This window comes from Varroa destructor, unplaced genomic scaffold (genome assembly GCF_002443255.2).
Source record: "Varroa destructor unplaced genomic scaffold, Vdes_3.0 BEIS01000002.1, whole genome shotgun sequence".
Lineage (NCBI taxonomy): Eukaryota > Metazoa > Arthropoda > Arachnida > Mesostigmata > Varroidae > Varroa > Varroa destructor.
The window spans coordinates 18302279-18318055 of NW_019211455.1; the positions used below are offsets into that span (position 1 = coordinate 18302279).

The following is a 15777-nucleotide window of genomic DNA, read 5'->3' on the forward strand; positions in this document are numbered from 1 at the left end:
CCTCTGGATTTCAGGAGTCTCGAGAAAGACTTGCGACCGCGCATTGCGCTTCTTCACACTGAACTAAGTATCCTTTGCAACGAGTCAGCTTTCACTCACCGCCTTTCGCAGACATGACGCCTGAGACCATGTGAGTACCATCTACAGCTCTGAAGCGGCTATTCGACACACAGGACATCCTGTTCGTCGAAGCAAAAAGCCAACATATAAAACTCCCATAGCCAGACGTCGCAGCTGTTTTTTCTTCTCATTGCCATCCTTAAGTGACCATGAGGCCGACCGCGATTCGCTAAAGTGAGCCCAATGAGGTGAACGGAAGGGCGATAATGTTGGTAAAGGACAGAGATCCGCTACTATTGTGGCCTGTGGCAAATCTAGCCAGCCTCGCTCGCACGTAGATCTCAGCAACCGCTGTGCGTAAAGGAAGCAGAGTCCCCAAGAAACCGACTGAGCACAGGTGTTATGACACTACACTTATTGCAAAAAGGAGAGCGAAAGCTGGTTGTATTCAGAGTAGCCACCGTATCACGGGCACGATACGAATTGACAGCTGGGTGCAATGCTGTGTTCGTACACCTATTTTAAAGGTACAGTCCCGCGGTTCACCTGCCAACATGTTATGGCAATTCTGTCGTTGCAAGACAAGCAGAGCAAGCTCTTCTCTGCACGTTTAAAAGATTCAACAATGCTTCCGTGGCGCTAAATAGACAGTAGTTCCCAAGGGCCAAGTGGGCATACCATTGTACCAACGTAGGGTAATCCTAAAGCCTGCAGCCTGTTCCTCTGCTTTGGTAGGGACTAGAAGGTAATTGTGTAAACGTTCAACTTTTCCCGTTCTGGGCGCTCTATGGAAGCCTTTTCGCTTGTAGAGAAAAGCATTGAAGTGCGCCCGGGTGAGTACGTGCCGCAGGGGAATCCCGCTTTACCACTGTGCCTCAGCCATGCTTCTTGACAATGCCGTTAGGAAGTACCGGTAGGGCCTTTCTTTCGCCTGGCATCTTTTCATTTTCTCGCTTTCTCTCTAACCTGTGCCAGCAGGTCGGAGGATCTGAACAGATCACAACAATGCTGTATTTGTGGCTACCGCATGAATAGGGGTGGGCGTCTCCTGTATGCCGCAAGGTCTCTACACAGCCAGCCACGTTTCTTCGATGCCTTCAATGTCATCGTATGCGACTGAGGCCAAGTGCAGATAGAGCTGACCCTACTGCAGTCGGCTGGCTCGGCAATGATCCTGTCCTATCCTTCGAGAAAGCAAGTGAATAGGTCGATTTAATTTGCCGCAGCCACCTCGTTACCCGGTTCGGCTTCGGGTGCTGGTTAGTTGATCCTCGCTCCCACTTGCCGCTAAGTCTATCATCGGATTTTACTGACAGCTAAAAGCGATACAAGAGTAAGCAGGGCGGTCAGGCGACGACGAGTAGTCGAATGGAGTAGGTGACAGCAGCATGCGTCTTGCCGAACATAGTACGAACTATACGATAGCAGGGAGACAATGCTAGGACACGTAACAGACGACTAAGCAGTCACGAGATTATATACATTGGTCAGTGCATTGAAAGTAATCATGGTCACTGTTAGATAGACTGCATTAGGTTTTGCGCAAAGTACTACTGACCTGTGTACCACATATGTACATCGACACCACTGTAACCCGACAGAAAGTTCAGAAGCGGAAAAACCTCTCGGATTTTCATTGCTTGTGGTAATACATGTACAACCATTGAGTAAGCGATTGGGTAGAACTGTCGGTAGTATATAGCCTCAATGTAGACTGTTCTCAATGCAATTTCCGTGTAGTCAGTTGGCCTGCTGTCGCATGTCTCTTCATTCGTGGGCTACCGGTTCAGCTACCGTTACCAGGCAGGATTTTCCGTTTTTGTCTCCCCTGTCTTTCCCGTAGTTGAGGAAAAGCGCAGATGAAAGCCAAAGAGAACTTTCGAAGTGGGATCTTTATCATTTCGAGCTTGCTTCTTCTGTGTTATTGTTCAGTTAAGTTTAACAGCAGGTACGAAATTCAACCGTCATTCCTGTTTTGGCTCCAACACGTTCAGCGAATCGCGCTCCCTGATTTGGGGAGTCTGGCGCTTGTCAGGCGACAAATTTGGATGTCACCTTGAACATCGACAGAGGCGAGAAGACAGGGCCAAAAGGCATACGTGGTTGGATAGATAGGGCGGCCACGCAAGTGGTGACACAAGTGAGTGTACTCTCAATCAACACCTTTTCCATCCTAATTCATACTCTACTCGCACTCAGCTTCCGCTCCTTTTTCGTTGAGCTGCTCGTTTTCGTCGTACCGTATCGGCGACTATCGTTAAATTCACAGCAATAGTAGATAGTGATCATCTCTCGCTTGGATTTTGTTTCCTGTGCCGCGATTCTGTTTAACTTGCATGTCGGTCCGTTCGATAACCATACAGTTCTTTCTCACCTAAAGTTACACTGCGACAATATTTCCTAATCTCTATCTTCGTATGCGCAACATCAAGGCCTGACGGAGGTCGACCGTCTGACTAAGTTTCCCAATGGGAAAAGTCGGGCGAAACGCATCTAGAGCAAACCTGACATTCGGGAAAAATTCGAGGTTGTGAATAGTCACTCGGTTAGCGCGTCACCTTAACGCACATCTCTTGTTGTCCATATCAGTGATGAGGGACGCAGACAGGTGGATGCAGAGGCATATTTAAGCAGAAGGGGGCATTATGTCGCAACAACGCCCTACCACTAAACCCAATGACTCAGTCGCTGTTATATCATACATGTATACATGCACGCACACTCAGTCAGCTAGCGGCTTTTGAACATGATCGTTTTAAACCGAGTGGTAGGACGCTAGCGAAAGATACTACGATCAATTTATCTTCGCACTGTTCCTCTTCCCCCAAACGGCAAACCACCAAGACGTGGTTAGTGGCGATTGGGCCAATCGGTAGCTAGGATGCCGATGTCGGCACCTCTCTGCATTGCCTTCGTTCATCTATTGCTTTGCTCTCCATCCATTGCCCTGCCCTTACATCCACGATCCGGTTTGCTATTCATTGAGGACACCATGGATCGTACAGAAACTCTGTTCGAACAATGCAATGACGATCTCTCAAACTAGTGGCGGCGAAGGGACTACTTGCTCACGCCTTTATCATAGCGACCCAACGTAGAAATGAACTCTTACATTGCAAAGGAATGCAGTCCCCTCCATTTTTTTTTATGATAGTTTTGCCTTTAATGAGGGAAACGGCGCGCCTAACGCCGATCACAGAACGCGTTCGGCTACGATCCTCTATAGCATGTGACTTTTGACTCAATCTTGCTTTTCTACCGCCCTTCAAGTCGCCTCAGTTTTTTTTTGCTTTCGGTGTGTTCTTTTTCATTTCTCTCTCTTTGTTCTCGTTCAAAATGAAAACCAAACTTTATTTACCTTTACTACATAAATAGACTACTATTTTTTGGTCGTCTATTTTACACCTTTTGCGACGCAGCTCCTTAGGTATTCCTTAGTATTCTGCGTAAAAGCGGAGCTGTACTATGAAGATTTGTACCAAGACCCGTTCCTCCTGAAGTCCGCCTTTTAGAGCTCACTAAGTCAGTTATACCTAGCTAAGCACCGACTTCTAAAGGACTCTTTAATGGCCATCGGCTGCGTGTTCCCTCTACCCTTCGGTATTTGTGGTTATAATACGTATCATATAGTCGATCTTTGTTTCCTGCCCTGTGTATTATAGCCTGATCACGCACACAGTTGTCCACGCTAGAGAAAATATGGCTGTTGATAGTGGTCGCTTAGTGTCCTCCTTCCCTCTAATTTTCTCTATACGCTTCGCTCTACCTGTGGTATTGCCTCTTGTCAGTACCCTCAAGGGCAGCAGAAGACTCGTGTACCCGTCCCGTAGTCTATTTTCCTATCCTGTTCCCCAGTGAAGAAAGACCACATCACCGTAAATGAAGCGTTTCTTCGAACGATAATATAGCTAACCGTCAGCGGTTCTCTCCAGCGGCCGAGCTGAGTCGACTTATGTTTAATCTTATTTTTGTCGAATTCATCGAAATACAATCTTACTTGCGATACTTGCCAGTTCCACGATCGTGTTCTACAGCCGTAGAGGCAATAGCAGTGTAACCACTGACACCAGTGATCTTTTTCGTTAGGTAACGCACATCGGACGGACAAAGGAGAAATGTGAGAGCCCAGTGGCCGAGGGTTTTTGCGTCAATGTTTATGCCGAAGCAGCTTTACAGAAGTGCAGTACGTAGAAGGGTGCTACGGAAATAAAAAAAAAGTTGGTTGGCGGCTTAAGCAGTACGGCACGGAGGAGACTTTTGATTGCGGACTTGATGAAAAGGACGCCAGCAAGGCACAGAGGGACGGAGGGGTATTAACAGGACGGGCGGGAAGGTGGGGTCCTTGATATAAATTAAAATTGCCTCTTCCACAGTCAGCCGCTGCCCTGGCTGTTCCGAGACGCCCCCAGAGTTGACAGACTGAGTGGGAGACGACTGAAGCGATGCTGAGGTCTGTTAGCTGACCATGAGCCGCACAGTCGCCCAGATCAATCGGCTCTTTCCACATCCATTTCGGAGAAAGAGAATATTTCGGTTAGTCAGTATGCCCGCAAACAGGTCTTTGCTGAGTTTCCACCCACTGGCTTGAGTCTTCTATCAAATAGACAAACATGTGTTAAATAGATCAACCCTTATTCCGTAAGGCTATAGAGGATGTTGTTTATGTTATTATATATATTGCTCCAAAGGCACAATAATTGGTAGTGTGTCCTACAAAATGTTGAGCACCTTTTTTTGCCAAAGGAAACCAGGCCTAGGCCAGGCCTATTTCAACGTTCCAGTCTTCACCGCGTTTCCTATTATGAGGTCAACGTCTACATCAATAACACTTAAATAGAGGCACCACACCAAGGTACATTGAAATGACGTGATGTTACCATTTGTTTGGGTACCTACAACATTGTTTGGGTACCTAGAAATTATATCGTTGTTTCGAACGAAGTCAGCCCATCACAAAATTATATACAGGGAAATATATTACCGAAAACGATATTTGCTTTATTATTTCAAAAACGATTGTCCTTTGTGCGCTATCTTTCACATCATTCCACTCAACGGACATTTCAAGATACTTCGCCATCGACTTGGCTATACGTCAAATAAATTAATAGATCTCAAGATTTATTGTCGCTACTTATATTCGGTTAAATAAAGTGTACGTTACCTCTGTTCTTTTTGCTGTACGACGGTTCGCCGTGCCACTACCTCCGCTGCTCATTTAGTTGTTGACCGAGGAGCTCTATGCGATCTTAGGTTTCTCGGCAGGCAGGATGGAGTTGGGATTGAGGTAAGCCTGTGAAGATTGTATCGGTACCTGGCGGCTGTCGGACCAGTGAGGGAGCAAGCGAAAAAGCAAACGAGTCAGGGAAACTCCCCGTTCTTCTGACTAACAGCTTAGCCACCGTAGAGCTATGGTGATCGCCGACGGCAGCGGCATTTTGATGACCGCGCTAGTCGTTACCTTAGTCTCACAGACACAGTATAAGGCCGCCCTTACCTCCCAAGCTATATCGAGCGCTCTGTAAGGGTTGCATTGTTATTATTATTATTATTACAGTCGGGCTTGGAAAGAGCACAAAAATGTGGACAAATATATATATATATATATATACATATATATAACGTAGGTTTTGTCATTAGTTTGATGGGTCAAACTAAAATAAACTCATTCATAGTCCGGCGCGGTTGGGGTTTGGATAGAGATCAACGGACGACTACAATAGCGGCGGAGGTAGGCATCCATAGGCAACTGCACAATGTCAACACGAATAGTCGACCGGCGGAGATGGCAGGTTACGGTTGGCTCTGTTGCTAGCGTAGATATGTCGGCTCGCACCATAGAGCAACGACTTATACTGTGACGTGATGTCTTTAACACCGCTGAACGGAAGACTCGTACACATCTTTGTTGCCATCCCCATTCATCTATGTCACCAATTTCGAGCAGGCACATGCCCTGCGTAGTTTCATTCTCGTTGGATATCCCCGTCTGCTGAATGCTTGCTATTTGCGAAGCGCACATCAGCCAAGGTGTCGCTGCTTATATTCACGGCGTACACGTTTAGGCCATGTTGAAGATATGTTCATAGAGTTCAGTGATAGATGAGTAGATAGACTTGTTGATGTCGATGACTAGCATCAAAGCCGCGCACGAAAGTAGAGAGTTTGAGTACCAACCCATGATAGTCGACGCGAGTCAAGGCTACTAAGGAAATAGGAAGGTGTTATAAAGACGCCGGCGCTGGGAGGTGACGGTGATGTTGTACTTGGCGGCTGCGGCAACGGCTAGCAGGATTATTCGTCAGGCCTTCCCAGAGTCCCTATGGCTCTATCTCTACGATTTGCCCAGCGTCGACTCAGCGTTGACGTTCGTTGCTTCATCGCCACGTTGTCTGCTGCGGCGACTGGTTTGTTTTTAATAGGCAGGAAGAAAGCTGAGCAGGCCCTATTCGGGTCGGTCGAAGATGGGGGTAGAGAATAAGGAACTAGGGGGGAAGGGGGAGGTGCTGGTTTGTGGTAGCTGTGCCGATCTGACAGCGCGGAGGGGAGAGCAATTGTCGGGACAACCGAGGACCAAGCGAGCGCTGAACGCCCACCCGCCCCTACGACGAGCGCCGAGCATGGCAGCAAAGAGCCCGCGCAGTTTTGTAACAGGAAGCGCGGCCGGAAGTAGGTGCAGGTGTCATTTTAGTTTTTGTCGTTAGCTGGTCGGATCGAGGCGGCGGCACCAACGCCTGGAAGCGGTCGACGCCAGCCGGTGAGCTACTACCTGCTAGCGAATAAGCGAGCTGTTGGGAAGGGGATACGGGGAAGCAGATGGAGTAAGCTCGTCTCATCTATAAACCGGCTCACATCACTATGCAACACCATGGGACAAAGTGAATGGAAGATTAGGACGACGTCAAGCATGCTCTAGCCGCCTAGCAACCTGTCTATACTTGCTAAGTGAGCAGCGTCTATGGGGTACTTAGTTGTAGTAAACCATATACGCGAATGTTAGCGAACCCCATGCATCGAGCTGTTCCAATATCACCTGTTGTTGCCGACCGTCTATCTGCGGCTGGTTGGGTGTTTGGTGGGCTGTTGTCTGGCATATTCGCTATTGTTGGACGTCTGTCGGTTCCATAGGCTCTATCCAGAAATGGGTCACAGATTTGTAGGTTCAGAGCCTAATGGTATACTGGGTAAATACTGAAAGGTCGAAGATTAGAGAAACCTCCAGGCTGACCGAGGTGCTTGACTTATTTTCACTCGCTTCGTAATTATTTCTCTCTGTTCTTAGTGATTAGAGTTCTGCTATGTTCCACATACAGTAGGGCCAATGTGACATTCATATATACGGTATACGATATGAAAAGAGAGCGCTTAAACGTCAACGTACGAGAACAACAAAGGCAAACAGGCAAAAATTTGGCTACGAGGTCTCAGTCATGGCCGAACCCCTTGCCACTTCTGGTATGACAATTGCTTTTGTAATATTACGTTCTGCATCAGCTTCGGTTGCATTCCAATTCCTAGGCCAGTTAGTTCGTCGTACAAAGACGACTGTTATTGTTACTCCATTAATCTACCTACAAGGGGTAGCTGCCGACTATCCTTTATACTATAATATAGTAGGCTCAGCTATGATGGTAAGTTTTGTCGTTCTAAGCTATTCGTAATTGTCGTGCATCATCAATGACACTAACGACAATAGCAACGATAACTAGAAACTCTGAACGCTGCCGACCGCGGCAGGTGTGTCGCTGTCCTTCTAGTTGACGTTTCGCTTAAAGTTCTTATATGTCTTCGATCATGTGTTTAGTGCGTGTCTGTGAATACATCTCTGTACTGGTCCAGTAAGCCATGACCTATTACGCAAGTGTAATGTTTTTGTGCCTGTTTATATAGGCCACGGAGCCTGTTATGTGCATAAAATTTGGTCTACGTTGATTAGAAAGTATTCTTTAGTTTGCCATCGACCAATCGGAATTGGTCGACGGAACAGATTAAGAGATGGTTATGAAGGTATACGGGGTGGCGCACGTAAGCCTACCTTCTTCATTAACGGTAAACATTGCTAACTGCAATAGGACACTTACCATGTTAGCAGGAAGGTAGAAAGTGCCTTTAATGACTAGATGACCACCGACCTGAAGATTTGTAACTACGACAATCTGGGGATTAGAGGTTTCCAAGCTTCGGTCTAGTAAAGCGATCTTCAATGGCAAGCGACATTTGTGAAACAAAAGGATTTCTATTGCTACAATCATGTGTGTGTCTACTATATCTTGACCAAGCTGAAGGAACAGACGGAATAAGCGAGCGAGCATGAGTAACTTACTTCCCATCCCTAATGAATGTAGACTTAGACCACGCCGATATAATCAATGGGATCCGTTTATTAATGCGCGGCGTAAAGCCTATTTACTAGTTGGGGTATAGTTTGACAAAGAATGTGAGCATGCAAACGACAACTGATAGTTTAATAGTACACATTTATATTATTGTAGGTTCTAAAGTACTGTGGTTATCTACTATAGTAAGCCACTTGTATTTTCCTATGGTGCTTATGTAGCCATGTATTTTAGCGATTTTTTTTTTATTTCGAAAAGATAGAGGCCTCCATTTTAGCTGGCCACGTAGTACCCTTGGAACGAAAAAGATTTTAAACATCGATTACAACAGCGAAGAGTGGACCCCGGCTCCGTCGGTGGTTTTAATGAGGGGGTACAAAGCCCCCGTATCCTAGCGCTAAGTCTCTTGTTCATGGCCCCATAATTGGCCTCTTGGGGCTCAATCAAACGAAGCCTTTATGCCGACAGGACGCCGCTATTCGCTTCGCACTCTATTGCTGATCAACAGCTGTCTGCTTAGCAACAGCTTTGGCGCTGTCTGGTTAAAGCTAATTGGTTATAATTCACATTTGGAAATCATGATCAGTTTAGTCAGTCTCTCTTCTACTTGAACATTGGCCGGAGGGACTGTGAATAGGCTATCACGTAATGTACAATGAAATGATATAGGTCGGCCCAAAGACAACATCGCATGATCCTACTATGTTGGATCAGGAGGCACGGCCTGATACAGTCATGCGACAATGGCCGACTACGAGTAACATTGCGACCTTGATAACTATAAATAAGGATATTATGTACAATATAATGGCAAGGAGAAATAAACACACGATAAAACCACGGAAAAAATAACCTGTAATGACACAACTCTAAAAATGTATTCATCGCTTGCTGTCTCAGACCATTTAAGACAAAAATCGAACAACAATTGTTTAACCTAGCAAAAGGTCTTCTAATCAGTATCACATACTTTGACGGACAATGCAGCGTTCATAGACAGTAACAAGGTCACAACCGACAAATCTGCTGTTTTTGCCTAGATATTTTCTCTCTTCTTATTTATGTTTAGCGGTTGGCAGCGATTCGCAATGTCTTCCTTCGTTTGCCACTCACACCCGCTTATCGTCTATGCTCTTTTGCCGCTAGTCACTCGTCGGTGTGATAGTCAGGACAAGGAGACTGTTTGCCACTGCCCGAAAAGCCCCCATCTCCACAACCCATTGGTTGTGGGGATGGGGACAGCGGCAAGCACTTGCTACGGACCGATGTCGGGCAAGTCCGTATATGTACTCATGTACGTTTGCTCTGGGGTTTGTGTGTGTTTGTATGCAGCACGGCGACGGTGCCGTGTTCTCTCTAGTCGTTTTGTCTATATGCCCCTTATGTCCGTTACTCTCGTCTATGGATGCTCGCGCGGTTCCGCGATGTTTCCGCGCCACTGGCAAGTTAATTTAGCAAGGGAGACTGCGGTCGCTTGTTGGTTACCTCCTGCTGCTCCCATACTCGTTGGGCTGCTGCAGTAGCATTGAGCATTGGACATCAGCTTGTTGCAGCATGCACCACGGCTTACTTGGCTGCTGGCACCCAACACAGCGGTGCTTTCCCCTCTCCGGGTGGCGAGATGAGAAGTGGTTAAGAGCGGGATTAGGAGACGGCGCTGGAGATTGTCCCCATCAGCCAGCGGCTCCAGCCGCTGCCGGCCTTAAGGGCTATACGCTGGTTACCTCTTGGCAATATGCGGCTACCGTCATACTCGATAGGGTCCCCCACCCTTCACCCCTTGTCGCGGGGGCTGTCGCCGCGCTAATGCTCGCTAAGCTTTCATATGTTTTCGCCAGGTCATCGGTAGAGTCACAGGTAACTGTTGGCGTTGTTGTCGCAAGTGGATCCACCATAACCGCCTGCCTGCGTTTGAATGCAGAAATTGGGACTTTGAAAGGGGCTCTACACGATCTCGTACCCGTAACGACAACCTGGCCGAGCAACATGTGACGACTAAGTGGCTACCATAGAACGTAATTCGAGAAAATGGCGACCGCGAGCGATGAATGCTAATGGTGAAGACCACGTTACGTGTATACTTTTATGTGTTGTTTGGGGTAAAAAAAACAGCGTGGTCCTAGACAAAAACCACATTCTGACCTTACAACTTAACACCGTGTATAACACAAGACTTACAGCTAATCAACGCTAGTCTAAAATAAAGATTGTCTATTATCTTGAAAAAGCAGGGAAAACGACGATGCTGCAGTGTTCTCCAGGTAATTGTCTGAAGAGAGGGTTGAAAGGATAAGCCTATTGGCTGAGGCGAAAAACTAAGGAATACACATTATCCAAGCGCCAACAGCGAGGCATCGTATATGGCGGCAGATAAAAGATAGCACAAATGAAACCGATATAATAAAAAAAAACCCGTTTCCACCCCACTTTCACAGACGTTCATAACGCACTCACAACACATACACAAATGCCGTTAACTGACGGTAACAGCACGAACAGCTGAGCGCCGCTGGACTCGTCATCGTCCCTGGCCGCCTGCTGTCGCTTGTTTCTAGATCGAAATAGGCCTGTAATTCGATCAATTTTGGCTTTTGCACACCAGTAGCGGCAGCAGTGGCAGCAGCTAGAGCAACGCTCTTTTCTTCTGTTTCCACTGTTTCCTGCCATCATCTATTCCAACGGTGCGGGTCAAGCCGAGATGGGATGGTAGCAGCGCCTGCAGAACGAGGAACGCCAAGTGGGCTGCTGTGGCTGGGTCTCTTGGCGGGAAGGCGAGCGTCGAGGTTGTGGAGTATAAACAGAGGATGGCTGACTACGTCGGAAAAATCCTGGACCATAGGAAACGAAGAGGAAAAAGGAAAGCCGCTTTTGGAGAGGCTGAGTGGCCGCCAAAACGACGGTAACGCCGAACCTAACGGTCGCTCGGTCGTTCAACGAACGACCCATACAGTGAAGCCCGGTCCGCTCCACTTTGCACTCCTGACTGATCGGGTATAGCAGTTCTCCAGAGTGCTCCGCGGCCCAAGAAACGAGGGGAGTCGGGCGAACGATGTTTACACTCAAAACACCGAGCCATGTGAGCTGCACGGACGCACGGCTTCGAGCGGCGGGGAGGAAATCTTCTTCAGGATTTCCGCAATGAAAAAAAAACGTCTATATATATATATATATATATATTAGCGTGTGTATGTCTGTCGTTCCGATGGTCGTTCATTCGTGGTCTCTAATTATTTTTTCGAGCACAACTTGTCGTGGTGCATACATTGATTCATATTGATACCATGATGGCGGCGGCGACAATGATAGTGGTGACGCTGCTAATGATTTATGGTGTCGTTGAGTGCTGCGTTACGTATTCGTAGAATGCTGGTAAAATGTAATCATCATGACTTGCTATATATCCAATATACATGTTAGATTAGCCGAAACCTCACTAACCTATCGTTAACCTAACATGGTGTAGCGTACTCTTTCGTAGGTCGATTTAGTTATGTGTACGTAGGCTCAAGCACCATTCTTTCAGTTCTCTCTATTCAAGTATGTTCTGTTCGAGCCAATGTCAAAATAAGCAGTTGCTTGTTTCATATAATACAAGAAACTTATAAAAGGAGGTCCTTTTCACGAACAGCAATCCGAATCCGTTCGCTGTGATAAAGCCACATTTCTAGTTTGCCCTGGTGTAGTTAGTTATTGCTTAGCTCGTTATTATGCTACGATGTGCCACTGTTCGAAATATATACCCCCAGCTGAATTATATAGATAGCTAGTAGAGCAACTAGTACACAGTAACTCATGGCTAGCTCAGGCTCACACTCAATCGTCTCCATTATCGCTTTGCCATTCGCCAACAACAATAAGGCTCATCTCTGTTTCGTCTGACGACCGTTCCTGTTTTCCTTCTCTCTCCCTGGAGCAGCACGTGGCTCCGATGATGTATAGTCAGGCACTGATGCTCGCCCGTGTCAGTATGACTATTGAGAGGACTATTACCTTCAACGTCGCTAACAACAACATGTTTCTCCTATATTTGCCGCTCGCTTCCCGGCTCTATCAGGGTTAAATAAGTTACTTATTGGGACGGGTACACGCAAGGTATGCGTGCACGGTGGGACAAGCCGAACAGGCTGGCGAGCCTGCGTTAAAGCTCCGGGACCAAGTATGTGTTGAAGAATGAGACCGAGTGTGAGTGAGTATATCTGTGTGTGTGTGTGAGTGGATCTGTGGGCGTGGATGCGGATCACTAATATACGGGGTAGATCGTATGGTACGCAGGCAGACTTGTTGTAGGTACACAGGTATGGGTAGTATATAGCGAGAAATGTTGGAGAAATGCCGGAGTTGCTCGTCTGCCGACGGCACTACCAAACAAGTCCAGCGGCGGTAACGGTGGGGGGCGGGGGGGCTTCGAGTTGCATTATTGACTCTGTTATGCCTCCTCTGGTGAGCGCGGAAGAGTGGTAGCAATTGAGAACGATAGGACGGAGGAAGTGGAGCTGTGAAGGGACTCTTGAGTAGTGAAATATAGTGGAAGAGAGGGATCAACGAGGTGGAGCGTCATCTAGTCTCGTCCCCTAACATAGGCAGGCAGGTGGAAAGAGGCGACATAACTTATTGCTCATAACCTGCGTCGTTCCATTGCGTGGCAGGAGTCCGCTAAACTCCAGATACGCGAGCGTGAGCACCACTGAGATGAGTGGCGGCGGCTGCGATGAGCTCAGGCATCTGTATTAGACGTAAATATGTATACAGATACACATAGCTAAATCAGGCATAGTAAAGAAGTGAAGGAAATGTACTATTGAGCGGGCAGATCAGAATAGCCAAAACACATATCTGATGATACCAATAGATGGCACTCTGATAGGAATTATTTTTCTATTGGGTCTGAAACGCATCTCCAAGGTAAATACACTCGGTAAAGTGGTATGTTTCTTTCGAAAAAGGTGAGTGTGATTCAATCACTCAAGGGGCGAGATGCTTAATGAGATTCAGATTGATGAAACCTATTTTCCTTCCTACCCCATATTTAACAGTGAATGCATTAAAGAAAGAAATGCTGAACCCTAGCCGAATGTTGGAAACGGGTCCCACGGCTGCAGGCTTGAGACGAGCATTGTACTATCTGTTGAAAGAAATGCTGTTTTGAAATGAATTTGCCCTTAAAATATTGATATAAACTAGCGCAGTCTCAAAAAAGGACTTCATCGAGAACTCATATCTGGTTTGGGGATAACCACCTGACTGAAGACCAAGAACCAGCAATCGGCGGTTAACCCACTTGCAATGAAAGTCTGTCTAGCGTGTAATTGTGTAATGCTAATAAAAAGCTATAGATCTTCGTTTTGCACCGACTATTAACTTTTGCTAAATTATGTGTTTTTACCATGCTTCCATGTTTATTTAGACGTATATCGCTAAGCAATCTACCGTTATGAGCACGCATCTACGCCTATGGATTTGTTGTGGCGGTAGCCAAATCAACGACAAACCGCCAGTTTTCCCGCAGTGATAAAATGTACAGTATGTCTTACACCTGTGTACATCATGTGACCTCTATAACAAACGCATGGCCTTTACCATAGTTTTTATATAGCCTCCATATCTCTTATATATAAGTTAAGCCTCTAACTGGTTGCTCCTGCAACCGGTGCTCTCCAGTCTGATGGTTTTCACCGGAATCGAGTCGCTCCCAACTAACCTCAGTTCAGTAAAGCTGGGCAGTTTCCTGATCGCCATCGACCGCTGCGTGTCTCACTAGGTAACGTTCGTTCTATAACCGCGTGAGTGCTTCAAACGTGAGAGAGTTAGCCGTGTTGGAGGGAACAACGGGCCGCAATGAAAGTTATTGCTTTTTGATCGTGGTGAGTGATGCCAAACGGAAGCACCAAGGGGGGAGCAAACGAAGAAGGCTGAAGAGGGCCCTTACTTCTTCGTTGCCGTGGTTCTCTGCGTTTTCCCAATTGAGAAGAAGGCCCTTACGAGGCTGAATAGTAGAGCGACTGTACTCCCACCCACGCCCCCATTAAGACTTACCGTATAGTGGAACGCAGAGAGCAATGGGCCAGTGAATACAGGAAGGGGCGGCAGGAATGTTGCGACTGTAGGAGTTGCTGGGGTGGCTTTAGCGGTCGCGGTTGAAATGGTGGTCAGTGAGCTCAGTTTCGGTAGAACAGGTCATGCCAACCACTGCCAAAAACTTTCAATAGACTCATTGATGTCCGGCAGACTCGGCTGAGACGACGAGGCCAGTTGGGCGAGTGCTAAATTTTAGATGTCCGAGAAATCCCCAATATTGCCAATAGCCGTGGTGATAGTATGTCATGGACGCAACTTTCGCTCGTTTCTCCCATTCAGATCAAGGCTTAGTTGTATCGATATATGTCTGAGTGTGAAATCGAAGAAACCACTGAGAAAATGGCTCCTCAAAATTAGTAACGGTGCGAGCGGTATGGAAGACGGTGAAAATAGGATTTTAAAGATGATTTTTATTGTCAGTCTGCGATATAATGTTAGTGCACGTGGGGGTGGACGGTAACGTTTCGAATATACATTATGAGATAGAATTAGCATTAGAGGGTGGAGCAATGCAGGAAATGTGTGACCTCTTTTTGAGACAGGTCAGCGTAAAAACGATTTTTAACTTTGAAGTGATAACTTCCTATGAATAAACAAAATTGATTAACTAAATTTACTTATTCCAGAATTTGAGAAGTCATATGATTTGATCGGCGATTGTTTCTTGCAGTAGCATTGTTTTAAGCTAACTCATAATTTTTAATTACTGCCATTTTTTTGATTACGATTCCCCATTGCTGCTTCACTATCTAGAGATACGGCAGCTTTGTTAAGGACGCCATTGGGTTCAATTCTTTTTTTCTGTTTTTCGTCGAGTTTCATCCCTTCGCTCTATACAGATCTTGTCTACGGGTGTCCCCTCTTCAGTCAGGCCAAAATATAAAGAGTACTTAATGTGTATACTCTATAGGATAGACTAACATTGTCTTCCAGGTCACTGAAAAGCTCCGATAGTTCTTGCAGGGGCACGATCAAAGACGCATAACTGATCATAAGGGTGATCGGTCATAGAGAAGCTGCGTGGTCGCGTTCCACTTCAAAGTTTATTGGATGACATTGCAAGCGAAGAGAAATTAAGACAAGATTCTTATTGTTCGACTCATAGTGATGCATCGCTAGTGATAAAAACAGCACCAGATCGAAGAGATACAGATTTGCGAAGAAGTAATGCACATTTGTATTGAAAGATATCAGAGCAGAACATTTCTCCGGAGTGCTCGGGAAATCACCCAACTCGAAGCTGTTCAGAAAATTTACGTAACGTACTACGGGGAAAATAACGCTCGAAAAGGGACGTAGCTCCAAA

General features: G+C 46.4%; 1 long non-coding RNA gene across 2 annotated transcripts in view; it reads left to right on the forward strand.

Moving 5' to 3' along the window:
* The window catches only part of LOC147757468 (uncharacterized), a 116679-nt gene that overhangs the window by 53965 nt on the left and 46937 nt on the right, over nucleotides 1–15777 (forward strand). Inside the window, exon 3 of one of the 2 annotated variants that reach the window (XR_015321832.1) lies at nucleotides 15–133. The exons of the other annotated variant lie outside the window; for it this stretch is intronic. This is a non-coding gene — a long non-coding RNA (uncharacterized LOC147757468). Of the gene's footprint in view, nucleotides 1–14; nucleotides 134–15777 lie in introns of those variants that run through there. 2 annotated transcript variants of the gene reach the window in all.